Below are 13,613 nucleotides of genomic sequence, written 5' to 3' on the forward strand. Positions count from 1 at the left end.
TCTGCCCAAGGCCTTGGTTCTTCCCCTGCTGTTGCGGAGGGAGGAGCACTAAGCCCTCGGAACAGCCAGAACAGGGGCGTTCCCAGCCTTCTATTGGCTCCGCCCTTTCTCCAAGAGGCTCTTCTTATTGGCCCGTGGGTGGGGCATCGGTTGTTCAGTACACTCACCAGGGCCTCTGGGTGGCCGAGAAAACTGGCTGTCTCATGAATTATGCATGAACGGCGTGTCGCGGCCCGGCGGGGCTGGGCGGGGATTGGCTGGAGAGACTGTAATTCAGCGGTTTCCGGAGCTGGGGCAGCGTAGACTGGTAGGGGGAGCCTGGGGTTCCGACGTCGCCGCGGAGGGAGCGAGCCCGAACCGGATCCTTGACAAGAACCCCAGCTCGGCGCTCACCCCACATCTGCTAGGCGAGACTCCGCGGCCTGAGGGATCCCGCGGCCCGCACCCCGGCGCAAGCGCAGCCCCGGCCAGTCGGGCCTCAGCCCGAGCAGCAGGTGAAGGGGATTAAGGGTGGGGCTGCCCCCCGACGGCTTCCAGGCCTGGGCATCCCTGGGCGGGGGCGGGGGCGGGCGCTGGGAGCCTCTGGGGTGTTTGGGGGAGTAGTGGATGGAAACTTCAGTGGGTCGGGGGGGATACGAGGAGAAACGGAGGGTCGCTCTGAAGGGACAACTCCCCGGGATGACAGGAGCCGGCCTCTGAAGGGACAGGGTGCGCTGGAAGGAAGTTTCGTTCTTTGGAGAAAGGGGAGACGCCGAGGAAGAGAGAGAATGGGCTGGAGGGGGAGGACTGTGGGGCGAGGGCACTCTAGGGTGGGGGGGGGCAGGAGTGAGGGACATCCCCCCAACTTCCTGCTCCCTGGGGCTCTGGGGACGTTCCGGCCACAGGAGCGACTGTCACGCCGGCGGAGATCTCCACAGAGGTTGGTGGGGCGAGTTGGCAAGCGCCTCCTCCCCGCCCCCCGGCGGGGCCCGGCGGCTCCCGGCGGCTCCCGGCTGAGCCACTTCCTCCGCCTTGCCCTGTTCCCGCTCCTTTAGGAGCCAGCTGTGCCCCCCTGGAGGAGGTAGGAATAGGTGTCTTCCCCCTACAGCCTCATGGGCTGGTTGGTTGTGGGTAGGATTATTGCATAAGAATCAAGTTTCCTGTAGGGAAATTGACAGCCTTGTACTCTTTCTAAATTCCCTCCCATCTTTCTCTAGGTTAAAGTCGTGATTCCCTCCTCCCCCTTCTAAAAAAACAGAATAAAACCCCCATCAAGCCAGCTCTAGAGGGAAATAAACCTATTTCCTCCTTGACATTGTTCTTTTATAAACACCTGGTAAACTTGGCCAGAAGATAAATAATTGAGCCCTTGCGTTTACTGGATTGTGGTGTTGCTTAATTGCATAGGACAGAATGAACCAATCCAGAGTGGGAGTTTTCTGTCTCAGAGCCAAGATCTTGGGTAAATGCAGAGGAGAGGGAAACGAAGACAGGCTGGCCTTGGCAAAGTCATGTGTGCAAACTTTACCTGTGTTTGGGGGTGTGGTTGCACTTAAGTTAGCAAAATTCAAACCATCACCCAAGTTGTTTTTTCCATGTTTAGTCCACATCCCTCTGTGTTATATCAGGTGGATATATGGTACTGACACACTTATTCTTATTAAAAATGTATGTTATGTGTCCCTGCTGGTTTTTATTGTGTGTGCATCTAAAGGGTATATTTATTCTGTGTGTGGGTTGTAATTTTTTGGCTGGCTGGGCTGATACAGCATTGGTTTGAATAAATCAGAACAGTGAATTATCTCAATCTTTTATATGTGGATTTAGACTGTGTTATGACTTGATTTAGCCAATTTTCTGTTTTATATTAAATATGTCTATTCCCTGAGTCAACACATTTATTTCCTTATTACATGTGCCAGACTGGGGTACTAGTAGAATTTTTACTGTGACATTTGTACAGTGGGATGGAGGAAAGAAGTCTTCAAAACAAAACAAACAATGTAGATGTTAGAGGCTTGATCTTAATCTCTATATCTGCTAGCGTATCCACCACAAAGAACCACTAGAAAATTCATAAATCTTTTATATGTAGTTCTTTTAGGAAGAATAGCCGTCTAGAAATATCCACAGTTATGACTTGACCCACAAAGGGTAGATAGTGCATATAACCTTAACTCTGTTTTGTAGATAAGGAAATTGAGATCAAAGGAACGAAACACTTGCCTGGGGCAGCAGAGTGTCATAGTGGTGGAATTTGTACCTTCTGTATATTTTGTTTGCTTTTGACTATCTATGCTTAAGTATTAGATCTTGATTTAGAGTGACTGTAGGCCCTGCTGGGAAAGGTGTCAGTGAAATTCTGACATATACCTAGACAATGAAATACCACCAGTAGTCTGTAAGGCTCCAAGGGAGATATTTAATAAAAGGTGAAAAATGATGTACAAATGGGGTTTCCTTAGGTTTTTGGGTTTTGTTTTGTTTTGTTTCCTATCTAACTGCTATGTCTAACTTGGGAAGTAACTTTTTTTAAGAAAATATTTTATATTGGAGCATAGTTGGTTAACAGTGTTGTGTTAGTATCAGGTGTACAGCAAAGTGATTCAGTTATACATATACATGTTATCTATTGTTTTTCAAATTCTTTTCCCATTTAGGTTATTACAGAATAGTGAGCAGTGTTCCCTGTGCTATACAGTAGGTCCTTGTTGGTTATCTATTGTAAATATAGCAGTGTGTAACTGTCAACCCCAAACTCCCAATCTGTCCCTCCCCACAAGTAGCTAACATTTTAGTGTGCATAATTTACCATCAGAATTTAGCTGTTTGCTAATGGAAAGAGATATTTATTTAGGCAAGTTTGTAGGTGAAGGACAGTCATGACCTAAATGTCATTTAAACCAAAGTGCCTTGTGGCTTGATCAGTGGTCATTTGTGTCTCCAGAAAGTTGCTTTCTCCTCCCTGCCTCTGCACATCTTGACATTCAGATGGTGAGATGGGGCAGAGGTGGTGGCCATCATTACAGATACCGAGTCTGGCACCTTTTAATCTTATGGCTTTCTCAGAGGTGATGTACAAATCAACAAATATTTACTTTTTACAACTTTGTGAAAGTTGCTATGAGGAGAGGAACAAGACGCCTTGTTTACAGAACTTGAGGTCTACTGAGGCAGCTTCATAAATGCTTTATCCATGTAGTGCAACATGTTTTCCTCAAAGAGATGGTGAGACGTTAAGCCTGTGCTGTCCAACAAGGTAGCTATTCCATATTAAAAAACATATAGCACAGATATAGAACATTTCCATTATCGTAGAAAGTTCTGTTGGACAGTGCTTCACTAAGCGCTACAGGTCTTCAGAAGCAGGATTGGTTATGAGGCTTGCAGTTGTCTAGAAGTCTTCTTGCTAACTGAGAGCTTTGATCTGGGGCCCAAATAATGGTTGGCATTTGACAGATATAAAGAATTTGGGGTGAGGAGGTATGGTGATATAACACAAACAAAATCCTGGTAGATTAGGAAGGTAAGTAGGGGAGAAGGAGTGCCTGCATATAAGAGGTCTTGAATGCAAGACCAAGGAATTTAAAGATTTTTGAGGCTGAATACTGGTGTTTAATTATGGAGTGCCTACCCCATGCCTGACCTTGGTTAACTTGTACAAAGTAAGTCGGTACATATGGCCTCTGCCCTAGGGGAGTTGTCACTGAAGCTGACCTTATACACTGGGTCAGCACTCAAAAAGAGGGGTCCTGACTTATCGGATTTGTGTTGTTAAGTGCAGAAGTGCTTTTTGAGGATTTTTAATTGGCTACAAATGTCCACTCACATTTTCTGTCTTCCATATTTAAAAAAATTTATCACAACTTTTGGGTCATGTATAACAACCAGCCAAAGAGCACTTGAAGGACATCCCCAAATCCTGGAGAACTCCTGGTGTCCTGGAGCAGCCTTGGTGAGGTCCAGCAGGATGACATCCCTGGGCTACTTCATACTTCAGTCTTTGTTGGTTATGGTGAAAAAAATTAATATTGTGATTACACATTTGTTGCAAGGAACCTTGGCTTACTATGGGGCACTTTTGTCAGGAATGCTAGATGTTACTTTGGTGGTAAGTTGTTTGAAATGTCTCCAGTTTTTAAAAGGAATAGCATATGCAAGAAAATTTCTGTTATGGTCAGTTCTCCTATATCAGTATTATCACAACTCAGTTCAGATCAGCAAGCATATTATATATTGAGAGCCAGTTATTGTGCTAGGCAGGATCCAAGGATAATGCACTATGGTCTCTGTTTTCACAGAACCGGAAGTGGTGTTGTTGGGCTGGGGTATGTGCTGTGTCAGTATGGACTTAGGGTTGGGAAAATGACAGCACAGTGGTTCAGAGGTCAGGCTCTGGAGTCAGACACATCTGGGATTGGATCTTGGATCTGCCACTTCCTAGTCAGAATCTGAACCTCAAGTTTTCTTATCTGTAAAAGGAGAAGATAACAGTACTTATCTCCTAGGGCTGTTGAAGACTCCAGGAGATAATGCAGGTAAAATACTTAGCATAACGCCTGGTACACATTACCAGGAGATTAACTCTTTTTAGGGGTGAGAGAAAGGCTTTATCATAGAGGGGCATTCAGATGGGAACACCTGAAAAGGGTTTTGTAGGATCGGTAGGAATTCTCCCAACAAAGCTGAGTGGTGAATAGTTGCATTCAAGGCTGAGGGAACATGAGTGTGCAGAGGCTTAAAACAGCATAGTGTGTTCAGGGAGCTATAGGTAGAAGTTCTTAATTTAGGAGAACTGAGGGGAAAGGAAGCTACGGCTCTTAGCCCTTCTCTTCTGTTAATAATTGGGTTCAAATGTCATTAAGTTGTTTTGTCCTGTTTATGAAAGTAATGCATGCTATTGTAAATAAATTTATATTTGTAGAAATATAAACTATATTATATATATATGTCTTATTAATTTGGTGTATGTTTCTCCAGCTTTTTTGCAGCTTTTTCTACTTACCAATTTATCTTGGACAATTTTATTGCAAATTCCTTTTTAACAGCCTAATAAAAGAATAATAAGGAAGGCAGATCTGCCCCCCAAATAAAATAAGGTTTAGATTGTCTGGCTTTCCTTTCTGCTACCCCCCCATCCATATGAATAAATGACTTTCCTAATCACTGAACTTTTCCCTGACTTTTTAACTACATCAAACAAGGAACTTATGTTTTGAGCTTTCCTAAGGTAACTGTTACTGTAGTGTCGAAATGCTTGGGCAGTGAGTTTGAGGGTTTCATGGTCCACAGTTGCAATAAGAGTTAAAAGAATGGCGATGAGATCAGACTTCCTGGGCTTTAATCCCAGATCCAGCACCTCTTAGATCTTGGGTCAGTTGCTTTAACTTCTCCAGGTTTCAGTTTCTCTGTCCATAAAATGCAAACGCCAGGTCCAATTGTAAGGGATTTGTGAGGATTGAGCAAGATTTGAAGCAATGTATATGAAGTACTTTGCACAGTGCTTGGGAGATAGCTAAAATTGGAGTGCTTAATAATTACTATTATTAAAAACTGCAGTATCTATCTAACTATAAAGTCAGGCCAGTTATGATTCACAGTAGCCTTTAATGACCCAGAGGAAAGAAGGAGTAATCAGGAGATTCTAACCTAATAGGAAAAAAACTAAATGAATAGGGATGAGGGGGATTTACACTGTGGTGGAGGAAATGAAGTCTATCACGTAAAAGGAATAGACAAAGCAAACCGTAAATTCCTGTTTACACAGATGCCCTTGTCATACATATGTCTCTTTGCATCTTCTGATTGTGGCCCATTTATTTGAAGTAATATTCAACACATTAAATTTTTATGACCACTTAGGATTTGAACAGTCCCTTGGAGTTCTTCTTGATACAAAAAGTGCAGATAATATGAAAGGTTTGAGGGGTACGGGAGTCAGGCAAGGATGGTGGGACAGCATGAAGCTTGGGGGAGTGAGGCAGCATCCTAAGTAGAGTGAATGATCCGTACGAGGCTGGGAAGTGATTTGTCCCTTCACATCTGTGTGTGTGTGTGTGCGCGTGTGTTTTCATTGGAGGAGCCGAGCTTTGCTTTCCTGTCTTGTAACTTTCCTTTGCAAACAAATACTCAAAACAGCCTTGTGGTTTAAGAAGAGCCACTCAGCACCTCCATGAAACGGGTTCTCTCGCACCAGCTCTCCAGTTTGGGGTCAGAGAAGGCTGGAGAGAAAAGGCCTCCCGGCTGTTTCTTGGCCGAATGTGGGGCAGGAGGAAGCCAGCAGAGTTTGAAAGAGAAAGTAAACCTTCTGGTAAATAAATGGCTTCCCTATTGTGGAGGAGGAGTGCAAATTATTAGGGGGATGTTTGGGTAGTTTTTGTAGAAGCCGTTTCTGAAGACTGATTGAGATTATTGAAGGTGAGCCCGATTTAGGAAAACCCTGCCTGGCCTGCTGTGAACCGACTGTTTTCCCGCTTTGTTGATTGATTTTATTAGTTTGTGGCAGCCTGACCTCGCATTCTTGTTATGAGAATTGGAGGATTTGAGTGTGACCTTGAGCACCTGCTTAGGTGAAAGCTTCCTAAAATGCATGTTTTTCGCTTCTTTTCTAATGTTAATTTTGTTTTTACTTTTGAGCAAACGCTTTTCCTGACCGAGTCTAAAATCAGGAGACTTTCCTTTTGTTCTCTCCTCCCCCCGACCCCCCCGTTCACCCAAATGTCGTCCTCAAAACCTCAAACCCCAGATGTTAGCTGTGTAATTACCTCTCCTTTAAACCAAGCAAAGTGCACTCATGCATCGAGTTAGCATTAAAATCGTCGGCCTTCGAATTTCTTTCTACTTGTGGTTTAGACATAATAAATATTTAATCTCAGACCGACTTTGCCTGACAAATCAGTCTTATGTTTGGGCCTCTTTTTATCAGTAGGTTTAGGGAAAGCAAATTTATTGAAACATTAACCAAAATAGAACGTAATTAGGATGGTCACTCTCTTGTGCACAGGGGCAGGTGGAACAATCAAAGCATTCTGAAGCCAAATCTCAATATTTATTCTTAATTCCACGTGTTATTGTCCCTTTTCATTCGAGTACATAAATAAGAGTGGCCTGTAAGTAGAAGCAGCTGGGACACTTGAGGGCCCTAATTACTATGTTGAAGAATCCTAGGTTCATGGAGCCATTTAAGATTCCTGTTTCTCAAATGTACTGCTGTGGTAGGGGATGTCAGCAGGGGTGGGGGTGAGGGAGGTTAGGTGAATTCTGCACTTCCCACTCAATTTTGCTTTAACCTAAAATTGCTCTAAAAAGTCAAGCTTACTAATTAAAAAAAAATCCTGCAGAAATATCTGAGGTGTCCTGGGTCAGATGTGCCCGGTGTACAGCTGTGTGATTCCAATGACTTCTTTCTACCTCAGGGTACCCTAAGCTTGGCAATGAGAGTTCCATCCTTTTACCCAGTGAGTGTCTCCCAAGTAATGGAGAATGAGATGAACCTGCTTCCCCTTTCCTTAGGAAAGATAGGTTAAGAATGCTAGTCTTAGCCACAGATTTGCAGCAAGGATGTATCAGTTTTGTTTTTCAGTTCCAGACTTCAGTTTTCTTATTTGGGGGGGCGGGGTTTTAATCAGTACAGTAAGTGGAAAGTCTCCCCTTCACCTTATCCTCTGAACTCTCTCTCCCAGGGACAGCTAGTTACCTATTTCTTACTTATCTTTCTAGAGTGATTGTGCATGTTATACAAGCAAATGTGTTATTCTCTCTCTCTTTTTCCTTCCAGGGATAGTAGCAAATTATACGCGTGACTCTGTATCTTACTTTTTTGTCACTTTGTTTATCTTAGAAAATTCTCCATGTGAATATGTTTATATCCGCCTCATGTTTTTAAGATCTGCATAGTGTGGATTTAGGGTGGGATGAAATATTCAGTATTGTGATCTCACTTAGGAGAACTTGGAGGGGAAATTTCAGTTTATTGTTGCTTTAAAAAAAAAATCTTCATAGTAGTCTTCTAGGCTATGGATGTCATAATTTATTTAATATCCTAATGATAGGCATAGATTGCAGAATCTAAAGACAGGAAGCAGTGTTGTAAGTATCATCATGTTTGTCTTGAGGCACATATGAATAACTCTGTACCTGTATACTTTTAATGTTTTAATCATCATATGCATACTGTTTAGAAATGTAGCTTTTCATGAACAGAGTGCACATTTCCTTCCTCAAACGTAAATTTAATTCTGAGGAGAAGTCTAGCTACCTCTTTTTTTTTTTTTTTTTTTAATTTATTTGGCTGCGCCGGCTTAGTTGCGGCAGGCGGGATCTTTGTTGCCGTGTGCGGGATCTTTAGTTGCAGCATGAGGTGTCTTTAGTTGCAGCATGCGGGATCTAGTTCCCTGACCAGGGATCGAACCCGGGCCTCCTGCATTGCGAGCATGGAGTCTTACCCGCTGGACCACCAGGGAAGTCCCTAGCTACCTCATTAAATATGAAACCCCAGTGAGTGTCTGTTACTTGGGCAGGTAGGAATTGTTGCACACCCCGCCCACCCCCCCAATTTTTTTTAAAGCTTGCTGTTCATATACCTATGATACCAAGGTCCAGCTTCTATTAATGTCAACCACTCCATCCTTAAATCACCACAAACTGTTTTGTGTAAGCTCCTGCTACTCCTTTGGCCAGTGGTGGTGGGGTTTTTGTTTTTGTTTTTGTATTGTTCCCATGGATGGTTTGCTCATTGATGCTTCTGTTTGAGTTGTCTGTAGCAGCAATTCGCAGAGTGTGGTCCGCAGACCCTGGTGGATCTCAGAGCCTTTCATGGTGGGTCTTTGAGATCAAAACTATTTTCATAGCATTATTTGTGTTTTTTATGTAGTTGGCATTTGCACTTATACTAGTAGTCATGGTACTCAGTGCACTCAGAAAAAAAAAAATCTGATTTCCCTTAAGAATGTCTGTGATCAAACAGTAAACAATATTAATTTCATTATCTCTCAACTCTTGAGGATGTCTTTTTGATATTCTGTAATGAAATGGAAGGGATGCCTAAAGCACTTCTGCTGCATAGAGAAGTACAGTAGAAAAGCACTGTGGTATTGTTTGAGTTGTGATCTCATACTAGCTGCTTTTTTCATGAAACACCATTTTTACTTGAAAGAATGATTGACAGACCGATGGGGATATTGGTAGGTATTTTCTCAGAAATGAATGAAGGGAAGCTTTCTCTTCAAGGAAAACAGTTGACAGTCTTTGTTACCGATGATAAAGTTTAAGCTTTCGATGATAAATTAGAGTGTGAGAAAACTTGTATCCACTACTGTGAGTTTGACGGCTTCCCAGTATTAATTAATATAATTTTTTGACAATAACAAATGTGATTTTGTGATAGTTTATAATGAAATGTGTTGACATTTGGAAGGTCTGCATGTCTCTGAAGTAGTGTTTTCCAAATGATTAATGCATGGCATTACAAAATCATGCATGGGAAAACATTCTACTCAGAATGCAGGATAGACTAATGGATCTTAATGTAACTGAGTATGAAGAGTTCATTGCTGTGGTTTCAGAATCTGCATTGCATCTAACCTTTAAGAAACTACTACTTGTCAAGTTTTGGTGTAGTATTAAAGAATATCCAAAGTTATCTGCAAAGATTATTAAGATACTCTCCTCCTTTTCCAATTAATATGAAGCCAAAATTTCCTCTACACTTCAACCAGAACAACATACTGCAACAGACTGAAAGAAAAACAGCTGTGAGAATCCAGCTGTCTTCTGTTAAGCCAAGCATTAGAGAAATCATTAAAGAAATTTCCAAAACTTTAACAATGCCACTGTTTCCATGAATTTTTGTTGTTGTTTTGGAAAACAAGTTATTTTTCATAGAGATTTTATTTATGTAATAGGTTTATTGTTTTTTTAACAAATTAATAAATATATTTAAAATTTCTCAGTTTTAATTTGTAATACAGTAAACATTGGTATACCTCCATAGAGAAAAGCTCTTAGGGGTCCCCAATTTTTAAGGATATAAAGGGGTCCTGAGAACAAAAAGTTTGAGACTGTTGGTCTAAAGGTTTTAGCATAAGAACCCCTGGGATACTTGTTTAAAAAACAAGATTCTATGCTTCTGTTCTAGAGCCTGGTTTAGTAGATCTAGGGTCATTTTTAACAGGCAGCCCTGATACAGGTGGTCCTTGGTTTGAGAAATGCTGCCCTAATGAATCATAAGCTATAAAAGTCTTCAGATTAGTGAAGTCATATCCACAGGGTTTAGAAATCATTGTTGTTTTGGGGATAAAGGTAAATGGTAGATATGTGGTCTACTAAGTAAAAATGCTTTGGAGATTTCTTTTTATTCTGTTTGTTCTTCTTAGTATTTATGGACCTGAATATTAATCAAATAGATTATGACTATCAAAAGCATCACTTTACCAGATTAATGTTCAGTTTGGTTTTATTGATAGACTATCCATGAACATATTAAGACAGTTTCTGAAGGCTTGGATTAACTTCTAAAGACAATCCTAGTAAAGAATTCAGTACATGTAATGTAAGTAAAGCTCTCATTTTCCTTTCTTCTTGTAATTGCTTGTATTACTAATTCAAAGAGAAATTTATTTGTCAGAGATCGTACAGCAGAAATAAGACTTAAAAACACATTTGACTCTACTAGCCTGGAGTTTGAAGACTCCAAGTTTGTGTTCTGGTTCTCTCATTATCTGTTGTGATCACTTAACATTTCTGTCCTTATCTGTAAAATGGGAATCACAACCTACTTGATGGAATTTTTTTTTTAAATAAATTTATTTATTTATTTATTTGTTTATGGCTGTGTTGGGTCTTCGTTGCTGCGTGCGGGCTTTCTCTAGTTGTGGCGAGCGGGGGCTACTCTTTGTCGCGGTGTGTGGGCTTCTCATTGCGGTGGCTTCTCTTGCTGCGGAGCACGGGCTCAAGAGTGCAGGCTCAGGAGTTGTGGCACACGGGCTTAGTTGCTCCACGGCATGTGGGATCTTCCCGGACCAGGGCTCGAACCCGTGTCTCCTGTATTGGCAGGCGGATTCTTAACCACTGCGCCACCAGGGAAGTCCCTGGAATTGCTATATTATCTTGGGACCCCAGGGTACTCTTTGGCTGAGTGGTTGACTGGAAAATCCAATGTGAATTCATGCTTCAGGCCAGGTTCTGTATGGGTGTGATTTTTAGAATTTACATCATAAGCTAGCCCCAACCTAAACTGGAATAGTGTTTCTAAATTCTAAATTATTATCTTTATAAGTATTTATTCTTTTTCTTTCTAAGCCATGTCCACCACCTCACTTACATTGTCAGATTATAATTTCATGAGTAATTGAGGCTTTTTCGTAAACTTTGCTTGTGTAGATGCTAATGGATAAGATCAGCTGTTCTCTGAAGAGTGCTCACATCATGCAAAATTATAATGTACAATGAGGTCACTTATTTTTCCAAGTATATTATTCATTTTGATAAGTCTTTCATAGAAAAGCTTGTCTAATTGGGGAGATAGCTTATCTTCCTTCTTAAATATAATTGAAACTTTATGGGGTCAGATTTATCTTTTAAAAATATTTTTCATAAAGCTCAATTAATACACTTTAAAAAAGTAATAGATTATATATTTAAGAGCAGTTTTAGGATACATAAAAATTGAGCAGAAAGTACAGAGAGTCCCCCTATACCCCCCTCTTCTCTGTCCTTCCCAGTTTCTCCAATTATTGATATCTTGCCTTAGAGTGACACATTTGTTACCATTGATGAGCCAATATTGACACGTTATTATTATTATTATTTTTTTTAAAGGCATTAACTTTTAAAAAAAATTTATTTATTTTATTTGTTTTATTTTTGGCTGTGTTGGGTCTTCGTTGCTGCGCTCAGGCTTTCTCTAGTTTCAGCGAGTGGGGGCTACTCTTCATTGAGGCGCACTGGCTTCTCATTGTGGTGGCTTCTCTTGTTGTAGAGCACGGGCTCTAGGCACGTGGGCTCAGTAGTTGTGGCTCGCGGGCTCAGTAGTTGTGGCATGCGGGCTCAGTAGTTGTGGCACACGGGCTTAGTTCCTCCACGGCATGTGGGATCTTCCCAGACCAGGGCTCGAACCCGTGTCCACATTGGCAGGCGTATTCTTTTTTTTTTTTTAAATAGGGAGCATTTTCTTTTTTTCTTTTTTTTTTTTGTTTTTTTTGTTTTTTAAGTATTTTAATTAATTATTTTATTTTATTTTATTTTTGGCTGTGTTGGGTCCCCGCCTCTGCGCGAGGGCCCTCCCCAGCTGTGGCAAGTGGCGGCCACCCCCCCATCGCGGCGCGCGGGCCTCCCACCACCGCGGCCTCTCCCGCCGCGGAGCACAGGCTCCAGACGCGCACGCCCAGCAGCCGTGGCTCACGGGCCCAGTCGCTCCGCGGCATGCGGGATCCTCCCAGACCAGGGCCCGAACCCGCGCCCCCCGCACCGGCAGGCAGACTCCCAACCACTGCGCCACCAGGGAAGCCCTTTTTTTTTTTTTTAATTTTATTTATTTATTTTATTTATGGCTGTGTTGGGTCTTCGTTTCTGTGCGAGGGCTTTCTCTAGTTGTGGCAAGCGGGGGCCACTCTTCATCGCGGTGCGCGGGCCTCTCACTATCGCGGCCTCTCGTTGCGGAGCACAGGCTCCAGACGCGCAGGCTCAGTAGTTGTGGCTCACGGTCCCAGTCGCTCCGCGGCATGTGGGATCTTCCCAGACCAGGGCTCGAACCCGTGTCCCTTGCATTGGCAGGCAGATTCCCAACCACTGCGCCACCAGGGAAGCCCCATGGCAGGCGGATTCTTAACCACTGCACCACCAAGGAAGCCTGACACATTATTATTAACATTAGAGTTCACTCTGTTTGCATTCTAGGAATTTTGACAAATGTATAATGACATATATCCACCATTACAATATCACACAAAATAGTTTCACTGCCCTACAAATCCCCCGTACTCCACCTATACATCCCTCCCCCAAACCCCTGGCAACCACTGATCTTTTTAAATATCTGCATAGTTTTATCTTTTCCAGAATGTCATACAGTTGGAATCATACAGTATGTAGCCATTTCAGATTGCCTTCTTTCACTTGGCAACATTCATTCAGATTCCCCATGTCTTTCCAAGGCTTGATAGTGCATTTCTTTTTATTGCTGAATAATATTCCATTGTCTGTATGTACCACGGTTTGTTTATCCATTCACCTATCGAAGGACATCTTGATTGTTTCCAAGTTTTGGCAATTAAGAATGAAGTTGCTGTAAGTATTCATGTGCAGGTTTTTGTATAGACATAAGTTTTCAGCTCATTTGGGTAAATATCAAGGAGCAGTATTGCTAGATCCTAACTGAAGGAAGGAGTAAGAATGGTGGGTTGGAGAGTCACCAAGTTGAAGGGATACTGCTCTGTCACCATCCTGCTCACCCTTTTAGTGGTATTGGACACAGCTGAGCATCTTTTTTTTTTTTTTCTTAAAACATTCTCTTCTCTTGGCTTCTGTGACAACATTTCCCCTGGTTTTTCTTCAGTCTTGCTGGTCTTTCCTGCTTGCCTTTCCTGTTTCATCTACCTGAACACTAATGTTGAAGTGCCTCAGGCCTCTGTCTGGGG

The 13,613-nt window shown here is 42.2% G+C and overlaps 1 protein-coding gene across 4 annotated transcripts in view; it reads left to right on the top strand.

The window, feature by feature from the left end:
- Positions 1–246: 246 nt before the first annotated feature.
- Positions 247–13,613, top strand: part of STAT3 (signal transducer and activator of transcription 3) — a 64,861-nt gene continuing 51,494 nt past the window's right edge. For 2 of the 4 annotated variants that reach the window (XM_061175378.1, XM_061175379.1), the window contains exon 1: positions 256–494. The gene's annotated coding sequence lies outside the window, so the exon portion shown is untranslated. Of the gene's footprint in view, positions 495–13,613 lie in introns of all 4 variants that reach the window. The other 2 variants (XM_061175381.1, XM_061175380.1) reach the window with 2 other exon arrangements.

The sequence above is a fragment of the Eubalaena glacialis genome, chromosome 19 (genome assembly GCF_028564815.1).
Source record: "Eubalaena glacialis isolate mEubGla1 chromosome 19, mEubGla1.1.hap2.+ XY, whole genome shotgun sequence".
Taxonomy (NCBI): Eukaryota; Metazoa; Chordata; class Mammalia; order Artiodactyla; family Balaenidae; genus Eubalaena; species Eubalaena glacialis.